Raw genomic sequence first — 20,082 nt, 5'->3', positions numbered from 1 at the left:
CCACTCCACACACAATGGCATCATTTTTTTGTTTGTTTTAAAAACAAAGAAACCACTAACTAATTAGAAATAATTACAAAACTACAAACACAAAAGCTCTAACTAAGTACATGACAGAAATGCCAGCCATGAAACTGAACACATGAAAATATGAAACAGGCAGTTCACACTCATGGTAGTTCCCAGTAATTCTTCTGGATGTGGTAATTCTTGAAACAACCACCCACACACAGCCCAGGCTTCGAAGGACAATCTGGGCAGTGCATTCGAGTCTCCCTCTGGATACTTCTTCGAGCACACACTCTACATTTCTTAGCTGGAAAGTGTTTTTTGGGCATGGGAGGAATGTGCTCAGCAAAGTGGCGATCTTTCAATCTAGCCACATCCTCCACCACTACTTCTATAGGAACTCTTGCCTGTTGCACCACAATAAGGCTCTCTATCACTGACTCCTGAAATGGCACAAATGTCATCTTTGACTCTATCCTCAAACGCAATAAAAGCATTAAAATTTGCCAAGTGGAAGAGGTGAATTGCTAACTTCTTATACCAAACATAAGACTTACTAATAGCAGTATATGGTTCCAACCTCTCATGAACTCTATCTACACCTCCCATGTGCTTATTATAATCTAAAATGCACACAGGTTTGCACACTTCAGCAGCCTGGTCCCAAACAGTCACGGAGGGAAGTACTCTCATCATGGATGGTACTTAGCATGTAGACATCCCTCTTGTCTGAAAATTTCAAAGCTAGCAGCTCATCATTCCGCAAGGCACTGCACTGTCCCCACTAGTTTTTTACAGACAAGCTCCATTGGATAGCCTTTCCGGTTACAACAAATTGTGCCACAAGCAAGTGTCCACTCTAAACAATTCCTTGAACAACTGCACTCCAGTGTAGAAGTTACCTACATACAAATGGTGACCTTTGTTGAACAGTCGTCTACCAAGTTCCCACGCAATTTTCTCAGTAACTCCAAAAGTGGGAGATCAATACTGGAATCCCTACCAGTGTAGACAAGGAAACTATACACATATCCTGTACTACTGTCAGACAGCATATACAGTTTAATACCATATTGTGCCCTCTTGCTAGGAATGTACTCCCTAAAAACTAAACGACCCTTGAAGAGGACCAAAGACTCTTCCACAGCTATTTATTTGCCTGGAACATAGACCTCTGAAAACCGATCTACAAAATGATCAAGGACAGGCCTAATCTTAAAAGGACAGTGTAAGGAAATGCCTCCTTGGCATGGTTGCCCCCTGACTTTTTGCCTTGGCTGATGCTATGTTTACAATTGAAAGTGTGCTGAGGCCTGCTAACCAGGCCCCAGCACCAGTGTTCTTTCCCTAACCTGTACTTTTGTATCCACAATTGGCAGACCCTGGCATCCAGATAAGTCCCTTGTAACTGGTACTTCTAGTACCAAGGGCCCTGATGCCAAGGAAGGTCTCTAAGGGCTGCAGCATGTCTTATGCCACCCTGGAGACCCCTCACTCAGCACAGACACACTGCTTGCCAGCTTGTGTGTGCTAGTGAGGACAAAACGAGTAAGTCGACATGGCACTCCCCTCAGGGTGCCATGCCAGCCTCTCACTGCCTATGCAGTATAGGTAAGACACCCCTCTAGCAGGCCTTACAGCCCTAAGGCAGGGTGCACTATACCATAGGTGAGGGTACCAGTGCATGAGCATGGTACCCCTACAGTGTCTAAACAAAACCTTAGACATTGTAAGTGCAGGGTAGCCATAAGAGTATATGGTCTGGGAGTCTGTCAAACACGAACTCCACAGCACCATAATGGCTACACTGAAAACTGGGAAGTTTGGTATCAAACTTCTCAGCACAATAAATGCACACTGATGCCAGTGTACATTTTATTGTAAAATACACCACAGAGGGCACCTTAGAGGTGCCCCCTGAAACTTAACCGACTATCTGTGTAGGCTGACTAGTTTTAGCAGCCTGCCACAAACCGAGACATGTTGCTGGCCCCATGGGGAGAGTGCCTTTGTCACTCTGAGGCCAGTAACAAAGCCTGCACTGGGTGGAGATGCTAACACCTCTCCCAGGCAGGAATTGTCACACCTGGCGGTGAGCCTCAAAGGCTCACCTCCTTTGTGCCAACCCAGCAGGACACTCCAGCTAGTGGAGTTGCCCGCCCCCTCCGGCCAGGCCCCACTTTTGGCGGCAAGGCCGGAGAAAATAATGAGAATAACAAGGAGGAGTCACTGGCCAGTCAGGACAGCCCCTAAGGTGTCCTGAGCTGAGGTAACTCTAACTTTTAGAAATCCTCCATCTTGCAGATGGAGGATTCCCCCAATAGGATTAGGGATGTGACCCCCTCCCCTTGGGAGGAGGCACAAAGAGGGTGTACCCACCCTCAGGGCTAGTGGCCATTGGCTACTAACCCCCCAGACCTAAACACGCCCTTAAATTTAGTATTTAAGGGCTACCCTGAACCCTAGAAAATTAGATTCCTGCAACTACAAGAAGAAGGATTGCCTAGCTGAAAACCCCTGCAGCGGAAGACCAGAAGACGACAACTGCCTTGGCTCCAGAAACTCACCGGCCTGTCTCCTGCCTTCCAAAGATCCTGCTCCAGCGACGCCTTCCAAAGGGACCAGCGACCTCGACATCCTCTGAGGACTGCCCCTGCTTCGAAAAGACAAGAAACTCCCGAGGACAGCGGACCTGCTCCAAGAAAAGCTGCAACTTTGTTTCCAGCAGCTTTAAAGAACCCTGCAAGCTCCCCGCAAGAAGCGTGAGACTTGCAACACTGCACCCGGCGACCCCGACTCGGCTGGTGGAGATCCGACACCTCAGGAGGGACCCCAGGACTACTCTGATACTGTGAGTACCAAAACCTGTCCCCCCTGAGCCCCCACAGCGCCGCCTGCAGAGGGAATCCCGAGGCTTCCCCTGACCGCGACTCTTTGAACCTAAAGTCCCGACGCCTGGGAGAGATCCTGCACCCGCAGCCCCCCCGGACCTGAAGGACCGGACTTTCACTGGAGAAGTGACCCCCAGGAGTCCCTCTCCCTTGCCCAAGTGGAGGTTTCCCCGAGGAACCCCCCCCTTGCCTGCCTGCAGCGCTGAAGAGATCCCGAGATCTCTCATAGACTAACATTGCGAACCCGACGCCTGTTTCGACACTGCACCCGGCCGCCCCCGCGCTGCTGAGGGTGAAATTTCTGTGTGGACTTGTGTCCCCCCCGGTGCCCTACAAAACCCCCCTGGTCTGCCCTCCGAAGACGCGGGTACTTACCTGCAAGCAGACCGGAACCGGGGCACCCCCTTCTCTCCATTCTAGCCTATGTGTTTTGGGCACCACTTTGAACTCTGCACCTGACCGGCCCTGAGCTGCTGGTGTGGTGACTTTGGGGTTGCTCTGAACCCCCAACGGTGGGCTACCTTGGACCAAGAACTAAGCCCTGTAAGTGTCTTACTTACCTGGTTAACCTAACAAATACTTACCTCCCCTAGGAACTGTGAAAATTGCACTAAGTGTCTACTTTTAAAACAGCTATTTGTGAATAACTTGAAAAGTATACATGCAATTTTGATGATTTGAAGTTCCTAAAGTACTTACCTGCAATACCTTTCGAATGAGATATTACATGTAGAATTTGAACCTGTGGTTCTTAAAATAAACTAAGAAAAGATATTTTTCTATAACAAAACCTATTGGCTGGATTTGTCTCTGAGTGTGTGTACCTCATTTATTGTCTATGTGTATGTACAACAAATGCTTAACACTACTCCTTGGATAAGCCTACTGCTCGACCACACTACCACAAAATAGAGCATTAGTATTATCTATTTTTACCACTATTTTACCTCTAAGGGGAACCCTTGGACTCTGTGCATGCTATTCCTTACTTTGAAATAGCACATACAGAGCCAACTTCCTACATTGGTGGATCAGCGGTGGGGTACAAGACTTTGCATTTGCTGGACTACTCAGCCAATACCTGATCACACGACAAATTCCAAAATTGTCATTAGAAATTGATTTTTGCAATTTGAAAAGTTTTCTAAATTCTTAAAAGACCTGCTAGGGCCTTGTGTTAGATCCTGTTTAGCATTTCTTTTAGAGTTTAAAAGTTTGTTAAAAGTTTGAATTAGATTCTAGAATCAGTTTTAGTTTCTTAAAAAGTATTCCAACTTTTAGAAGCATAATGTCTAGCACAGATGTGAATGTGGTGGAACTCGACACCACACCTTACCTCCATCTACAGATGAGAGAGCTAAGGTCACTCTGTAAACTAAAGAAAATAACAATGGGCCCCAAACCTACCAAAATACAGCTCCAGGAGCTTTTGGCAGAGTTTGAAAAGGCCAACCCCTCTGAGGGTGGCAACTCAGAGGAAGAGGATAGTGACTTGGAGGACAATTCCCCCCTACCAGTCCTATCTAGGGAGAACAGGGTCCCTCAAACCCTGACTCCTAAAATAATAGTCAGAGATGCTGGTTCCCTCACAGGAGAGACCAACACCTCTGAAATCACTGAGGATAGCCCCAGTGAAGAGGACATCCAGTTAGCCAGGATGGCCAAAAGATTGGCTTTGGAAAGACAGATCCTAGCCATAGAGAGGGAAAGACAAGAGATGGGCCTAGGACCCATCAATGGTGGCAGCAACATAAATAGGGTCAGAGATTCTCCTGACATGTTGAAAATCCCCAAAGGGATTGTAACTAAATATGAAGATGGTGATGACATCACCAAATGGTTCACAGCTTTTGAGAGGGCTTGTGTAACCAGAAAAGTGAACAGATCTCACTGGGGTGCTCTCCTTTGGGAAATGTTCACAGGAAAGTGTAGGGATAGACTCCTCACACTCTCTGGACAAGATGCAGAATCTTATGACCTCATGAAGGGTACCCTGATTGAGGGCTTTGGATTCTCCACTGAGGAGTACAGGATTAGGTTCAGGGGGGCTCAAAAATCCTCGAGCCAGACCTGGGTTGACTTTGTTGACTACTCAGTGAAAACACTAGATGGTTGGATTCAAGGCAGTGGTGTAAGTAATTATGATGGGCTGTACAATTTATTTGTGAAAGAACACCTGTTAAGTAATTGTTTCAATGATAAACTGCATCAGCATCTGGTAGACCTAGGACCAATTTCTCCCCAAGAATTGGGAAAGAAGGCGGACCATTGGGTCAAGACAAGGGTGTCCAAGACTTCAACAGGGGGTGACCAAAAGAAAGGGGTCACAAAGACTCCCCAGCAGAAGGGTGATGAGACAACCAAAACTAAAAATAGTAAAGAGCCTTCTACAGGCCCCCAAAAACCTGCACAGGAGGGTGGGCCCAGAGCCTCTTCACAAAACAATGGGTACAAGGGTAAAAACTTTGATCCCAAAAAGGCCTGGTGTCATAGCTGTAAACAGCATGGACACCAAACTGGAGACAAGGCCTGTCCCAAGAAAGGTTCCACTCCAAACTCCCATCCAGGTAACACTGGTATGGCTAGTCTCCAAGTGGGATCAACAGTGTGCCCAGAGCAAATCAGGATTCACACTGAAGCTACTCTAGTTTCTGAGGGTGGGGTGGATTTAGCCACACTAGCTGTCTGGCCGCCTAACATGCAAAAATACAGACAACAACTCTTAATTAATGGGACTAGAATAGAGGGCCTGAGGGATACAGGTGCCAGTGTCACCATGGTGACAGAGAAACTGGTTTCCCCTGGCCAATACCTGACTGGAAAAACTTACACAGTCACCAACGCTGACAATCAGAGAAAAGTACATCCCATGGCAATGGTTACTTTAGAATGGGGAGGGGTCAATGGCCTGAAACAGGTGGTGGTCTCCTCAAATATCCCAGTGGACTGTCTGCTTGGAAATGACCTGGAGTCCTCAGCATGGGCTGAGGTAGAGCTAAAAACCCATGCAGCAATGCTGGGTATCCCTGAACTGGTGTGTGTGAAAACAAGAGCACAATGCAAGGCACAGGGTGAAAAAGTAGAGCTGGAGTCTGGAAAAATGGCCCAGCCTACCAAGAGAACAGGAAAGTCAGTTGGGAAACCAACTGCAACACAGCAAAAGAAAGGGAACCTCTCTTCTCAGGAAGAAGTTCTGCCCTCTGAGGGAACTGAGCCTTTGGAGCTTGAACCTTATCAGGTTGAGCTCTTAGGCCCCGGGGGACCCTCAAGGGAAGAGCTGTGTAAGGGACAAGAAACCTGTCCCTCTCTTGAAGGCCTTAGGCAGCAAGCTGCTGAAGAGTCCAAAGGCAAGAAAAATGGAACACATAGGGTCTATTGGGAAGATGGGCTCCTGTACACTGAGGCCAGAGACCCCAAACCTGGTGCCACTAGGAGAGTGGTAGTGCCTCAACTGTTCAGAGAGTTCATCCTAACATTGGCCCATGACATTCCCCTTGCTGGACATTTGGGACAAACCAAGACGTGGGAGAGGTTAGTCAACCACTTCTACTGGCCCAATATGTCCAACATGGTTAAGGAGTTTTGCCTCTCCTGCCCCACCTGTCAAGCCAGTGGTAAGACAGGTGGGCATCCAAAGGCCCCCCTCATTCCACTTCCAGTGGTGGGGGTGCCCTTTGAAAGAGTGGGTGTGGACATAGTTGGTCCACTGGAACCTCCCACAGCCTCAGGAAATATGTATATCCTGGTAGTAGTGGATCATGCTACCAGGTATCCTGAAGCTATTCCCCTTAGGTCGACTACTGCCCCTGCAGTAGCCAAGGCCCTCATTGGTATCTTTACCAGAGTGGGTTTCCCTAAGGAGGTGGTGTCTGACAGAGGTACCAACTTCATGTCAGCATACCTAAAGCACATGTGGAATGAGTGTGGAGTGACTTATAAATTCACTACACCATACCATCCACAAACTAATGGCTTGGTTGAGAGATTCAACAAGACATTAAAAGGCATGATCATGGGGCTCCCAGAAAAGCTCAAAAGGAGATGGGATGTCCTCTTGCCATGTCTGCTTTTCGCTTACAGAGAGGTGCCACAGAAGGGAGTAGGATTCTCACCCTTTGAACTTCTGTTTGGTCATCCTGTAAGGGGACCACTTGCCCTTGTTAAAGAAGGCTGGGAGAGACCTCTCCACGAGCCTAAACAGGACATAGTGGACTATGTACTTGGCCTTCGCTCTAGAATGGCAGAGTACATGGAAAAGGCAACCAAAAACCTTGAGGCCAGCCAACAGCTCCAGAAGTTTTGGTATGACCAAAAGGCTGCACTGGTTGAGTTCCAACCAGGGCAGAAAGTCTGGGTTCTGGAGCCTGTGGCTCCCAGGGCACTCCAGGACAAATGGAGTGGCCCTTACCCAGTACTAGAAAGGAAGAGTCAGGTCACCTACTTGGTGGACCTGGGCACAAGCAGGAGCCCCAAGAGGGTGATCCATGTAAACCGCCTTAAGCTCTTCCACGACAGGGCTGATGTCAATCTGTTGATGGTAACAGATGAGGATCAGGAGGCAGAGAGTGAACCTCTCCCTGATCTTCTGTCATCAGACCCAAAAGATGGTACAGTAGATGGAGTGATCTACTCAGACACCCTCTCTGGCCAACAGCAAGCTGATTGTAGGAGAGTCCTACAACAGTTTCCTGAGCTTTTCTCCCTAACCCCTGGTCAGACACCCCTGTGTACCCATGATGTGGACACAGGAGACAGCATGCCTGTCAAAAACAAAATCTTCAGACAGTCTGACCATGTTAAGGAAAGCATCAAGGTGGAAGTCCACAAGATGCTGGAATTGGGAGTAATTGAGCGCTCTGACAGCCCCTGGGCCAGCCCAGTGGTCTTAGTCCCCAAACCTCACACCAAAGATGGAAAGAAAGAGATGAGGTTTTGTGTGGACTACAGAGGGCTCAATTCTGTCACCAAGACAGATGCCCATCCAATTCCAAGAGCTGATGAGCTCATTGATAAATTAGGTGCTGCCAAATTTCTAAGTACCTTTGACTTGACAGCAGGGTACTGGCAAATAAAAATGGCACCTGGAGCAAAAGAAAAGACAGCATTCTCCACACCTGATGGGCATTATCAGTTTACTGTTATGCCCTTTGGTTTAAAGAATGCCCCTGCCACCTTCCAAAGGTTGGTGAATCAAGTCCTTGCTGGCTTGGAGTCCTTTAGCACAGCTTATCTTGATGATATTGCTGTCTTTAGCTCCACCTGGCAGGATCACCTGGTCCACCTGAGGAAGGTTTTGAAGGCTCTGCAATCTGCAGGCCTCTCTATCAAGGCATCCAAATGCCAGATAGGGCAGGGAACTGTGGTTTACTTGGGCCACCTTGTAGGTGGAGGCCAAGTTCAGCCACTCCAACCCAAGATCCAGACCATTCTGGACTGGGTAGCTCCAAAAACCCAGACTCAAGTCAGGGCATTCCTTGGCTTGACTGGGTACTACAGGAGGTTTGTGAAGGGATATGGATCCATTGTGACAGCCCTCACTGAGCTCACCTCCAAGAAAATGCCCAAGAAAGTGAACTGGACTGTGGACTGCCAACAGGCCTTTGACACCCTGAAACAAGCAATGTGCTCAGCACCAGTTCTCAAAGCTCCAGATTATTCTAAGCAGTTCATTGTGCAGACTGATGCCTCTGAACATGGGATAGGGGCAGTTTTGTCCCAAACAAATGATGATGGCCTTGACCAGCCTGTTGCTTTCATTAGCAGGAGGTTACTCCCCAGGGAGCAGCGTTGGAGTGCCATTGAGAGGGAGGCCTTTGCTGTGGTTTGGTCCCTGAAGAAGCTGAGACCATACCTCTTTGGGACTCACTTCCTAGTTCAAACTGACCACAGACCTCTCAAATGGCTGATGCAAATGAAAGGTGAAAATCCTAAACTGTTGAGGTGGTCCATCTCCCTACAGGGAATGGACTTTATAGTGGAACACAGACCTGGGACTGCCCATGCCAATGCAGATGGCCTTTCCAGGTTCTTCCACTTAGAAAATGAAGACTCTCTTGGGAAAGGTTAGTCTCATCCTCTTTCGTTTGGGGGGGGGTTGTGTAAGGAAATGCCTCCTTGGCATGGTTGCCCCCTGACTTTTTGCCTTGGCTGATGCTATGTTTACAATTGAAAGTGTGCTGAGGCCTGCTAACCAGGCCCCAGCACCAGTGTTCTTTCCCTAACCTGTACTTTTGTATCCACAATTGGCAGACCCTGGCATCCAGATAAGTCCCTTGTAACTGGTACTTCTAGTACCAAGGGCCCTGATGCCAAGGAAGGTCTCTAAGGGCTGCAGCATGTCTTATGCCACCCTGGAGACCCCTCACTCAGCACAGACACACTGCTTGCCAGCTTGTGTGTGCTAGTGAGGACAAAACGAGTAAGTCGACATGGCACTCCCCTCAGGGTGCCATGCCAGCCTCTCACTGCCTATGCAGTATAGGTAAGACACCCCTCTAGCAGGCCTTACAGCCCTAAGGCAGGGTGCACTATACCATAGGTGAGGGTACCAGTGCATGAGCATGGTACCCCTACAGTGTCTAAACAAAACCTTAGACATTGTAAGTGCAGGGTAGCCATAAGAGTATATGGTCTGGGAGTCTGTCAAACACGAACTCCACAGCACCATAATGGCTACACTGAAAACTGGGAAGTTTGGTATCAAACTTCTCAGCACAATAAATGCACACTGATGCCAGTGTACATTTTATTGTAAAATACACCACAGAGGGCACCTTAGAGGTGCCCCCTGAAACTTAACCGACTATCTGTGTAGGCTGACTAGTTTTAGCAGCCTGCCACAAACCGAGACATGTTGCTGGCCCCATGGGGAGAGTGCCTTTGTCACTCTGAGGCCAGTAACAAAGCCTGCACTGGGTGGAGATGCTAACACCTCTCCCAGGCAGGAATTGTCACACCTGGCGGTGAGCCTCAAAGGCTCACCTCCTTTGTGCCAACCCAGCAGGACACTCCAGCTAGTGGAGTTGCCCGCCCCCTCCGGCCAGGCCCCACTTTTGGCGGCAAGGCCGGAGAAAATAATGAGAATAACAAGGAGGAGTCACTGGCCAGTCAGGACAGCCCCTAAGGTGTCCTGAGCTGAGGTAACTCTAACTTTTAGAAATCCTCCATCTTGCAGATGGAGGATTCCCCCAATAGGATTAGGGATGTGACCCCCTCCCCTTGGGAGGAGGCACAAAGAGGGTGTACCCACCCTCAGGGCTAGTGGCCATTGGCTACTAACCCCCCAGACCTAAACACGCCCTTAAATTTAGTATTTAAGGGCTACCCTGAACCCTAGAAAATTAGATTCCTGCAACTACAAGAAGAAGGATTGCCTAGCTGAAAACCCCTGCAGCGGAAGACCAGAAGACGACAACTGCCTTGGCTCCAGAAACTCACCGGCCTGTCTCCTGCCTTCCAAAGATCCTGCTCCAGCGACGCCTTCCAAAGGGACCAGCGACCTCGACATCCTCTGAGGACTGCCCCTGCTTCGAAAAGACAAGAAACTCCCGAGGACAGCGGACCTGCTCCAAGAAAAGCTGCAACTTTGTTTCCAGCAGCTTTAAAGAACCCTGCAAGCTCCCCGCAAGAAGCGTGAGACTTGCAACACTGCACCCGGCGACCCCGACTCGGCTGGTGGAGATCCGACACCTCAGGAGGGACCCCAGGACTACTCTGATACTGTGAGTACCAAAACCTGTCCCCCCTGAGCCCCCACAGCGCCGCCTGCAGAGGGAATCCCGAGGCTTCCCCTGACCGCGACTCTTTGAACCTAAAGTCCCGACGCCTGGGAGAGATCCTGCACCCGCAGCCCCCCGGACCTGAAGGACCGGACTTTCACTGGAGAAGTGACCCCCAGGAGTCCCTCTCCCTTGCCCAAGTGGAGGTTTCCCCGAGGAACCCCCCCCTTGCCTGCCTGCAGCGCTGAAGAGATCCCGAGATCTCTCATAGACTAACATTGCGAACCCGACGCCTGTTTCGACACTGCACCCGGCCGCCCCCGCGCTGCTGAGGGTGAAATTTCTGTGTGGACTTGTGTCCCCCCCGGTGCCCTACAAAACCCCCCTGGTCTGCCCTCCGAAGACGCGGGTACTTACCTGCAAGCAGACCGGAACCGGGGCACCCCCTTCTCTCCATTCTAGCCTATGTGTTTTGGGCACCACTTTGAACTCTGCACCTGACCGGCCCTGAGCTGCTGGTGTGGTGACTTTGGGGTTGCTCTGAACCCCCAACGGTGGGCTACCTTGGACCAAGAACTAAGCCCTGTAAGTGTCTTACTTACCTGGTTAACCTAACAAATACTTACCTCCCCTAGGAACTGTGAAAATTGCACTAAGTGTCTACTTTTAAAACAGCTATTTGTGAATAACTTGAAAAGTATACATGCAATTTTGATGATTTGAAGTTCCTAAAGTACTTACCTGCAATACCTTTCGAATGAGATATTACATGTAGAATTTGAACCTGTGGTTCTTAAAATAAACTAAGAAAAGATATTTTTCTATAACAAAACCTATTGGCTGGATTTGTCTCTGAGTGTGTGTACCTCATTTATTGTCTATGTGTATGTACAACAAATGCTTAACACTACTCCTTGGATAAGCCTACTGCTCGACCACACTACCACAAAATAGAGCATTAGTATTATCTATTTTTACCACTATTTTACCTCTAAGGGGAACCCTTGGACTCTGTGCATGCTATTCCTTACTTTGAAATAGCACATACAGAGCCAACTTCCTACAGACAGTCAGAATCAGGGTGATCTCTAATGCATTGTCAACAAAATGCAGCATCCTAAGAAGAAGCAAATATCGATTACTACTCATGGTTGCAGGAAATATAGCTGTTGCCATTAAGGGACTAGTAGACCAATAAGAAGCCAGTGACGGCTTCCTTATCAACCCCATCAAAAGAGTCAAACCCAAAAACCTTTTCATCTACTCCAAATTTGTGGTAATCCACTGGGTAGCTCTAGAGTGTGGCCTAAGTCTAGCAGTTTTGTCCCTGAAATACTGCTCCACATACAAATTAGTCTGCCCAACAATCTCTTCCAAAAACACATCATCCACAAATAACTCAAAGAAATTGACAGGCAAAAAGTGTATTGACTCAACACCCCGGGAGACCAGTAAAGGCAGGTAACTCTGGCTGCTCCATGTTTGGGGCAACCCAGAGTTCAGGTCTTCTAACGGGAAACCTTTCAGCCCCAGGTTGCTGCACTAATGGCACATCAGTTTCCTCCTCTAAAACAGGCCCTTCATCTGCACTGAGAGTGGTTTCCTCATCAGAAGATTCCTCTCCGACAGAAACTTCACTGCCAGAATCTCGCACTTCCTCCTCTGCCTCAGATGCAGAGTCTCTCTCATAATCATGATCAGACAATGACTGAAAAAGCATACCAACCACCTGCTGAGCAGTCATCCTGTGACTAGCCATGATCTTTCCTACGAAAAGTAACTGGACAAATGCACCACCAACAACCAGCACTGTGTAAGAGAAGTAATAAAGTGTAGCTTTATCAGTAAGCGTTATAAACTCAAAAACTATATCGCTCACGTGCCTGAAAAAGCTTGACTCACCAGCAACTACTCTGAACAGACAGAGCAATCACCAATTGTAGGAATTTGGCTCTGTATATACTATCTCAAAGTGAGAGAAAGTGTGCACAGAGTCCAAGGGTTCCCCCTAGAGGTAAGATAGTGGTAAAATTAGATAATTCTAATACTCTTTTTTTGTAGTGTGGTCGAGCAGTAGGCTTATCAGAAGGTAGTGTTAATCATTTTTTGTACACACACAGGCAATCAATGAGGAACACACACTCAAAGACTTTACTCCAGGGAAATAGTTTTAATATAGAAAAATATATATTTTTAAATTTATTTTTAGAACCACAAGTTCTAGATTTGAAGTAAATACATAAAATGCAAGGTACTCCACACAGGTAAGTTAGGAACTTTGAATTAGAGCAATAACATATACAGTTTTTTTTTAAATGGCAATAAGCTTTTTTAAAAATAGACAGTGCAAAAATCAATATTTCCTGGGGGAGGTAAGTATTGGATAGATTGTGAGGTAAGTAAGGCACTTAAAAGTCTCAGTTCCTGGGCCATAGGCATCCCACCGTTGGGGTTCAGGGCAACCCCAAAATTACCACACCAGCAGCTCAGGGCCAGTCAGGTGCAGAGGTCAAAGAGGTGCCCAAAACACATAGGTGCCTATGGAGAACAGGGGTGCTCCGGTTCCAGTCTGCCAGCAGGTAAGTACCCGCGTCCTCGGGGGGCAGACCAGGGGGCTTTGTAGAGCACTGGGGGGGGACACAAGTAGGCACACAAAACACACCCTCAGCAGCACAGGGGCGGCCGAGTGCAGTGTACAAAGCAGGCGACTGGTTTTGTATTGGTTTCAATGGAGGGACCCGGGGGTCACTCTAGCGGTGCAGGCAGGTCACAGGGGGGCTTCTTGGGCCAGCCACCACCTGGGCTAGGTAGAGGGTCGCCTGGGGGTCACTCCTGCACTGAAGTTCGGTTCCTTCTGGTCCTGGGGGCTGCAGGCGCAGTGCTTGGTCCAGGCATCGGGTCCCTTGTTACAGGCAGTCGCAGTCAGGGGGAGCCTCTGGATTCTCTCTGCAGGCGTCTCTGTTGGGATCCAGGGGGGTTGCCTCAAGCTACTCACGGGCTTGCAGTCGCTGGGGAGTCCTCCCTTTGTTGTTAGTTCTCTGGATCTCGAGCCGGGGACGTCTGGTGCAGTGTGTGAAGTCTTGCTCTTCCGGCGGAAAGAGTGAGGTCTTTAAAGTTGTAGAAAAGTTGCAAGTTTGTTGCAGGTTGTTGAGCAGAGCCGCTGCTCATGGGAGTCTCTTGGTCCTCGGATTCAGGGCAGTCCTCTGAGGCTTCAAAGGTCACTGGTTCCGGTTGGATGCGTTGCTGGTTGCAGGTTTTCGAGTCAGGAGACAGGCCGGTAGGGCTGGGGCCAAAGCAGTTGTCCTCTTCTGTCGTATCTGCACGCTTGTAGGTCAGAAGTCCTTCTTTAGTTCAGGTTGCAGGAATCTGATTTCCTGGGTTCTGGGGTGCCCCTAAATACTAAATTTAGGGGGGTGTTTGGGTCTGGGAGGGCAGTAGCCAGTGGCTACTGTCCTGGAGGGTGGCTACACCCTCTTTGTGCCTCTTCCCTGAGGGGAGGGGGCACATCCCTAATCCTATTGGGGGAATGCTCCAAAACTAAGATGGAGGATTCCTAAAGACAGGGGTCACCACAGCTCAGGGCACCTTAGGGGCTGTCCTGACTGGTGGGTGACTCCTCCTTGTTTTCCTAATTATCTCCTCCAGCCTTGCCGCCAAAAGTGGGGGCAGTGCGGGCATCTACACTAGCTGGGAGGCCCTGTGACGCTGTAACAAAGGGGGTGAGCTTTTGAGGCTCACCGCCTTGTGTTACAGTTCCTGCCGGGGGAGGTGAGAAGCACCTCCACCCAGTACAGGATTTGTTCCTGGCCACAGAGTGACAAAGGCACTCTCCCCATGTGTCCAGCAACATGTCTGGTGTGTGGCAGGCTGGCAGAAACTGGCCAGCCTATACTAAAAGACAGATTGGTATTCAGGGGGCATCTCTAAGATTCCCTCTGGGTGTATTTTACAAAAAATTCCACACTGGCATCAGTGTGCATTTATTGTGCTGAGAAGTTTGATAACAAACTTCCCAGATTTCAGTGTAGCCATTATGGAACTGTGGAGTTCGTGTTTGACAAACTCCCAGACCATATACTCTTATGGCTACCATGCACTTACGGTTTTGCTTAGACACAGTAGGGGCATAGTGCTCATGCACAGATGCCCTCACCTGTGGGATAGTGCACCCTGCCTTATGGCTGTGAGGCCTGCTAGAGGGGTGACTTACCTATGCCACAGGCAGTGTGAGGTTGGCATGGCACCCTGAGGGGAGTGCCATGTCGACTTAGTCTTTTTCCCCCCACCAGCACACACAAGCTGTGAGGCAGTGTGCATGTGCTGAGTAAGAGGTCCCCATGGTGGCATAAGACATGCTGCAGCCCTTAGAGACCTTCCCTGGCATCAGGGCCCTTGGTACCAGGGGTACCAGTTACAAGGGACTTCTCGAGTGCCAGGGCTGTGGCAATTGTGGAAGCAAAGGTACAGTTTAGGGAAAGAACACTGGGTTAGCAGGGTCCCAGCACACTTTCATTCAAAACTTGGATCAGCAAAGGAGTCATTTCCTTACATCAATTATATCCCACTAAAAAGAAAGAAAGAAAAGCGAATTAGAAATAAGCCAACACAAATATAATTGTGCACAATACCAAGGACCATTTCACACACAATCCTGCATTTAGTACACCACCTACAAACATGTCATTCATGCATGGCAACAATACTCCTTTGGAGTTGCATGCAATTATGCAACCCGCAGGTCAACCACTGGCAAAACCGCAATGAGCCACAGCAAAGAAAGCAAAAGCTTTGAACTAGAACACAAAGGAGAATATTTTTATCACAAATGCAAATAATTTGCCAGTTGACAAACACCCCACCATCAAGCATTTAGAAATTGGTGCCTAAGTGGATTCTGCCCCCCATAGGGGCAGATGGGCCTACTAAAAAATAGGCCTATCTGCCCTAAGGGGGGTTGAAAATACCTTTAGTAGTAGTGTGTCCTCATGGGGAGCGACTCTTGCCCAAGGGGCCACCGTTAAAAATAAAAAGAAAACACAACCACACTATCCCTGGTGCCTTAGTGGCTTCTGCCCACCTTGGTGGCAATGGACCTAAAAACAAATAGGCCCATCTGCCCCGAGGGGGGCAGAAATGGCCAACAGATCAATGCCCCCCCCTTGCCCAAGGGGACACTCCCCCCCCCCCCCCCCCCAACGGCGTTCTAGTGGTTTCTGCCTCCCTTGGGGGCAGATCAGCCACAAAAATAATAGGCCGATCTGCCCCCAAAGGGGGCCCGAATGGCCTTGGTAACGTGCAAGGGGGCACCCCCCACATAAATAAATATTTTAACAAAAATATCCCTGGTGTTCTAGTGGTTTCTGGCCCGCTTTTTAGGCAGATCAGCCTAAAACAAATAGGCCACAGCAAACATGTCCCCAATTGGGAGCGACCCTTGCCCAAAGGGCCGCTCCCCGACACAAAAAACATTGGAAATAAATCCCTGGCGTCTAGTGGGCATTCTTGCGATCATGATCGGGCAGCAGGAATGCTGAAAGAGACACTTGGGGAATAGAAAACCCTTTCCTTTCCCCCGGTGCCTCTTTGTTTGAAACCCCCCACCCGACGGAGGAGAAACTCACCTCTTTCTCCTCGATCGCCCTGGAAGCAGATGGCTTCCCGTACGACTGGCACCCTGTAATGATGTCAGCACGCGATCACATGCCTATGTCATGGGACGGGGGTGGACGGGGAAGGGCTTCCCCTTCCGTCCCTGCCTTTGGGGGGTGGTGGGGGTGGTAGAGAAGCCCAAAGAGGGAGCGCTAGCGCTCCCTCTGAGCTCAGTGCCGAGGACGTAATGGTTACGTCCTCAGCACATGAGCACTGTGCTGTTGGACGTAACCATTACGTCCATGGCACAGAAGGGGTTAATACTTACCCCAGAGACCATGAGTTTGATCCCCCTCAGACCTTTCTTATGATTTTATGCATTTTTTTTCTGACACAACTGATGCAAATTGGGCCTTTATTTCTGTGTTTTGGAATCTGTATCAGATAAATTTCTGTAGTCATGATTTAGATATACAGCTGATAATTCAGTACAGAATACATAAATTGGTAATAAAGCTAATCTTGGTGCAGCCATAGAGTGCTACTTTTTTAGACTGCCGCAGGAAGCACATAGCACCATAGTCAGGTGTCCAATGCAGATCACAGCAGTATTTACAGGAGCCAAAACAACTGGCATCTTCCCTTTAAAAGAACATCCTTCTTCACCACATGTGAACACTGCCTACGTCCTGCCTCTTGGCAGTTTTTCTCACAATTTTATTAAGCCTCTGTACGGTGAGTCACTGCAAAATTTACTGCCTTGACCTTTGTAGTGTGCTCTCACCTGCAACCTTCCACTTTAGTTACTAAAAACGTCTGTTTTACCATAGATCTCACCTATTTGTAAGCTACAAATGGGTTGAACGCTTCAGGTTAAAATACTTGATGATGAAATACTATGACAGAAATTTTGCAGCTTTCACATTCTGTAAATCCAGTCTTTTGTACAGTTGTTGCTTATTATTTCTATAGTGCATATTGGATGATACTGAAAAGAATCAAGAAGGGAGAGCCAGAAGCATTCAGGGAAAGATTCACTCAGCTTTCCAGGTAGAACCAGACAATATCCAGGAGAGTGAACCACACCATTCTCGAAATCAAAACCTCTAAAATAATTGTATTGTGACCCTTAACACCTAGTGTCTATCAGTAGGATATCTTTTCCCAGTGATATACTTGTAGCCAAAGCATCATAATTGGGTCTTGCCTCCCCCAGGAGAGTCTCTTTGATGTAGAGACGGAGGGATCTGTGAACAGCGTGCAATGAGATAAAATCACCTACTAGCCCTGATTAGTGTTGTTTTTTTGTTTTGTTTTTTTAAACACTGATAGGAGTAAGATTAAAAGAAAGGTTGATGAGGTAGGGACAGGTTATATATCCTTCACATCTAAAAAGTGGTCGACATGTTTCAGCCTTCTAGCACCCAGAGAGGTCGTTGGCATTCTTGAGGACATCAGTCTTTTGGATCCCCATTGTACCTATTAGGACACTCCCCATTGGTGCCTGGTGTTAAGTGCACTGATTTGCTGGGTTAAGGACAGAAAATTTGTATTCCCTGAAAAAATAGAAAGACACTCATAAACAAATACTAGACTCTGGTTGTCCAAGCTATATAATAATGACAGACTAAATGCAATAAATGTGTTATATGCCTCGCCCCAATGATGTGTGAAGAAGATGGGGAGAGGGCCAAATCTGTGTGTGCCTCCCATCTGTATGTATACACCACCCTTTGAGTGCATCTAGTGCAGTAACCAGCTGTAGCGGTATCGTAGAACAGCACCACCCAATAGGGCTGATAAAAGGCATAATATGGGGCCATGGTCTTTAACTCTGGGAAGACTGCCTATCATTCAAGGGTATACATGTTGTCTTCACAATGAATTGCCCCAAAATGTACCTTTTTATAGAGGCTTCAGTATAGCCTTAAATCTTGAATGAAGGCATAATTCATCTGAGAGATTTTTAGGGTCCCCTATGCTGTGGGGAATAGGTAGAACAAGACAGAATCGTCTTTGTCATCCCTTTTGGAGATGGGTAAAATCTCAGCAAGCCTACATGTATTGTGCAGTAGTGATATCTATATTAAAGTTACTTTCACCATCATAAAGGCTTCTAAAATAGTCCCAAATATAAATGCATGCATACCTTAAAAGAGGAATTTGAGGGCTCCATAGGACACGGTTAGGAGTCAGGATGATAACCAGCAAAGTTCAATAAGAAAAAGAACATGATCATAAGTGCAAGCTGATTTAATTAATAGCAAGGTAAGTGCCCCGGATGAGAGGCTGAAAGCTAAAAAGTGAAATCTTCAAATTCCACAGTTTCTGGACACTTACTGTCAGACTGCATTGTTCCTTCGGTGTTCTGTTCGCCCCGCATGTTGGGGGAAAGTTAAACGGATGGCACACTTATACCTTGGTGCGGTGGCTGCTAATGAATTGCAGGTGTTTCTCTGTTATCGAGGAAAATCCCTGTCCGATACTCATGTCTTTCTCCAGGCCAGGGATTGTGTAAAGTTCAATGGTTTCGGGAGAAAGCAGTGCAGGCTATGCAAGGAGTGGAGGAAAATATTGCACTTTGTAGAGAACATATAATAGTGGAGGTTGTCAAAAGGCCCTGTTTAAAGAGAATCTGTTGAGAGGACCAAGTGCTGCCTGACCATATCTATCTATGTTTTTATCTTGTGTGGAAATTATGGGTGGATCGTATCCCCTAGGGAGACCATGGTCACCAGATGGTGTTCTTTTAACCCTTTCTTGTCTAATATATACATGTGGTAGGCAGAATATGTCGTGCAAATTTGTTATGATGGCGTAATATCTCTTGGGGAATCAACATTAATCAGATGGTACCTATTTAACCCTTTCCTATTCATTGCCGGGAGGTAATCATCTCCTGAATTGTGATATTTCCTGCTAAGAATATGTAGATCTAAAATATGTGCATTATTCCTCGGCTTTGGACATTGCACTGATATAAACATAGTGGCTTGAATTGACAGTCAGACACTGTAATTGGCAATGTTGCGGCGGGGGACCAATTACAAACAACGTTGTATGGTATGTTGTGTGTTGGTGATGGTCGTGACCTCCATATTTTCCTGATGGTGCCGTCCAGGGAATGTCTGTCCTCTGGGTATTTACAGGCACCTCATATATGTTTTGGATATCATGTGTACTTTAGATTACTTCAAAAGTATAAGTATACAACGATCAGGGTATCCTTCACTGTTGTGTGCTTATAGAGGGATACTGTCAGTTTAATGGATGACCTGTGGCCAAGGGATATCATTTTTTAATCAGTTTCTGAGTTATCAAGCATTAAATCAAACGTGGTTCCTTTTTTAGAAAATTTCTTTCTGCGTTGGTATCCATGTAATCAAGTGTTTCTAAAACCACCCACTGCAAATCGTTCTCCATGTGTTGTTGAACTAAGAAATGACTGCTCATCTGTATTGTTGTTCACTTGCACCTGATGTTGCTTCTGTGCTCCCCAATTTGTATGTTTACCATTCTGCACGTCATGCCTATGTAGTGCAGATTGCAGGGGCCCGTGATCATGTAGCGGGCATAGGTGGTGTTAAAACTTCTCTTTTAGGTCCACCCCCACCCCCAAGACTTTGTGTTTTAATGGTGTTACCTTTTGAATTTCTGAACCCATTAAGGCGCCAGTAATGTAAGTTTTTGTTGAGGGACTGGAGACAGTTGTACGAATCACACACAAAGTTGAAAGTTCAGAGTCCGTGTGTTCCAGTGCCAAGGTTAGAGCCTTAAGTTCTGCAGCTTGTGCTTTGCAGTCCCCTAGGTTCTGCGTGTAGGTATGTGGAGGGCAGAATTTACCATCTTGCATAACTCCCCTGAGAGCTGCACAA

General features: G+C 47.7%; 1 protein-coding gene across 5 annotated transcripts in view; it reads left to right on the top strand.

Moving 5' to 3' along the window:
• LARP4B (La ribonucleoprotein 4B) overlaps positions 1-20,082 on the top strand; it is an 857,205-nt gene that overhangs the window by 57,235 nt on the left and 779,888 nt on the right. The window lies entirely within an intron of this gene.

Source organism: Pleurodeles waltl, chromosome 10 (assembly GCF_031143425.1).
Source record: "Pleurodeles waltl isolate 20211129_DDA chromosome 10, aPleWal1.hap1.20221129, whole genome shotgun sequence".
Taxonomy (NCBI): Eukaryota; Metazoa; Chordata; class Amphibia; order Caudata; family Salamandridae; genus Pleurodeles; species Pleurodeles waltl.
Note: the sequence above shows the minus strand (reverse complement) of the source record. Positions and strands in the feature narration are given on the sequence as shown.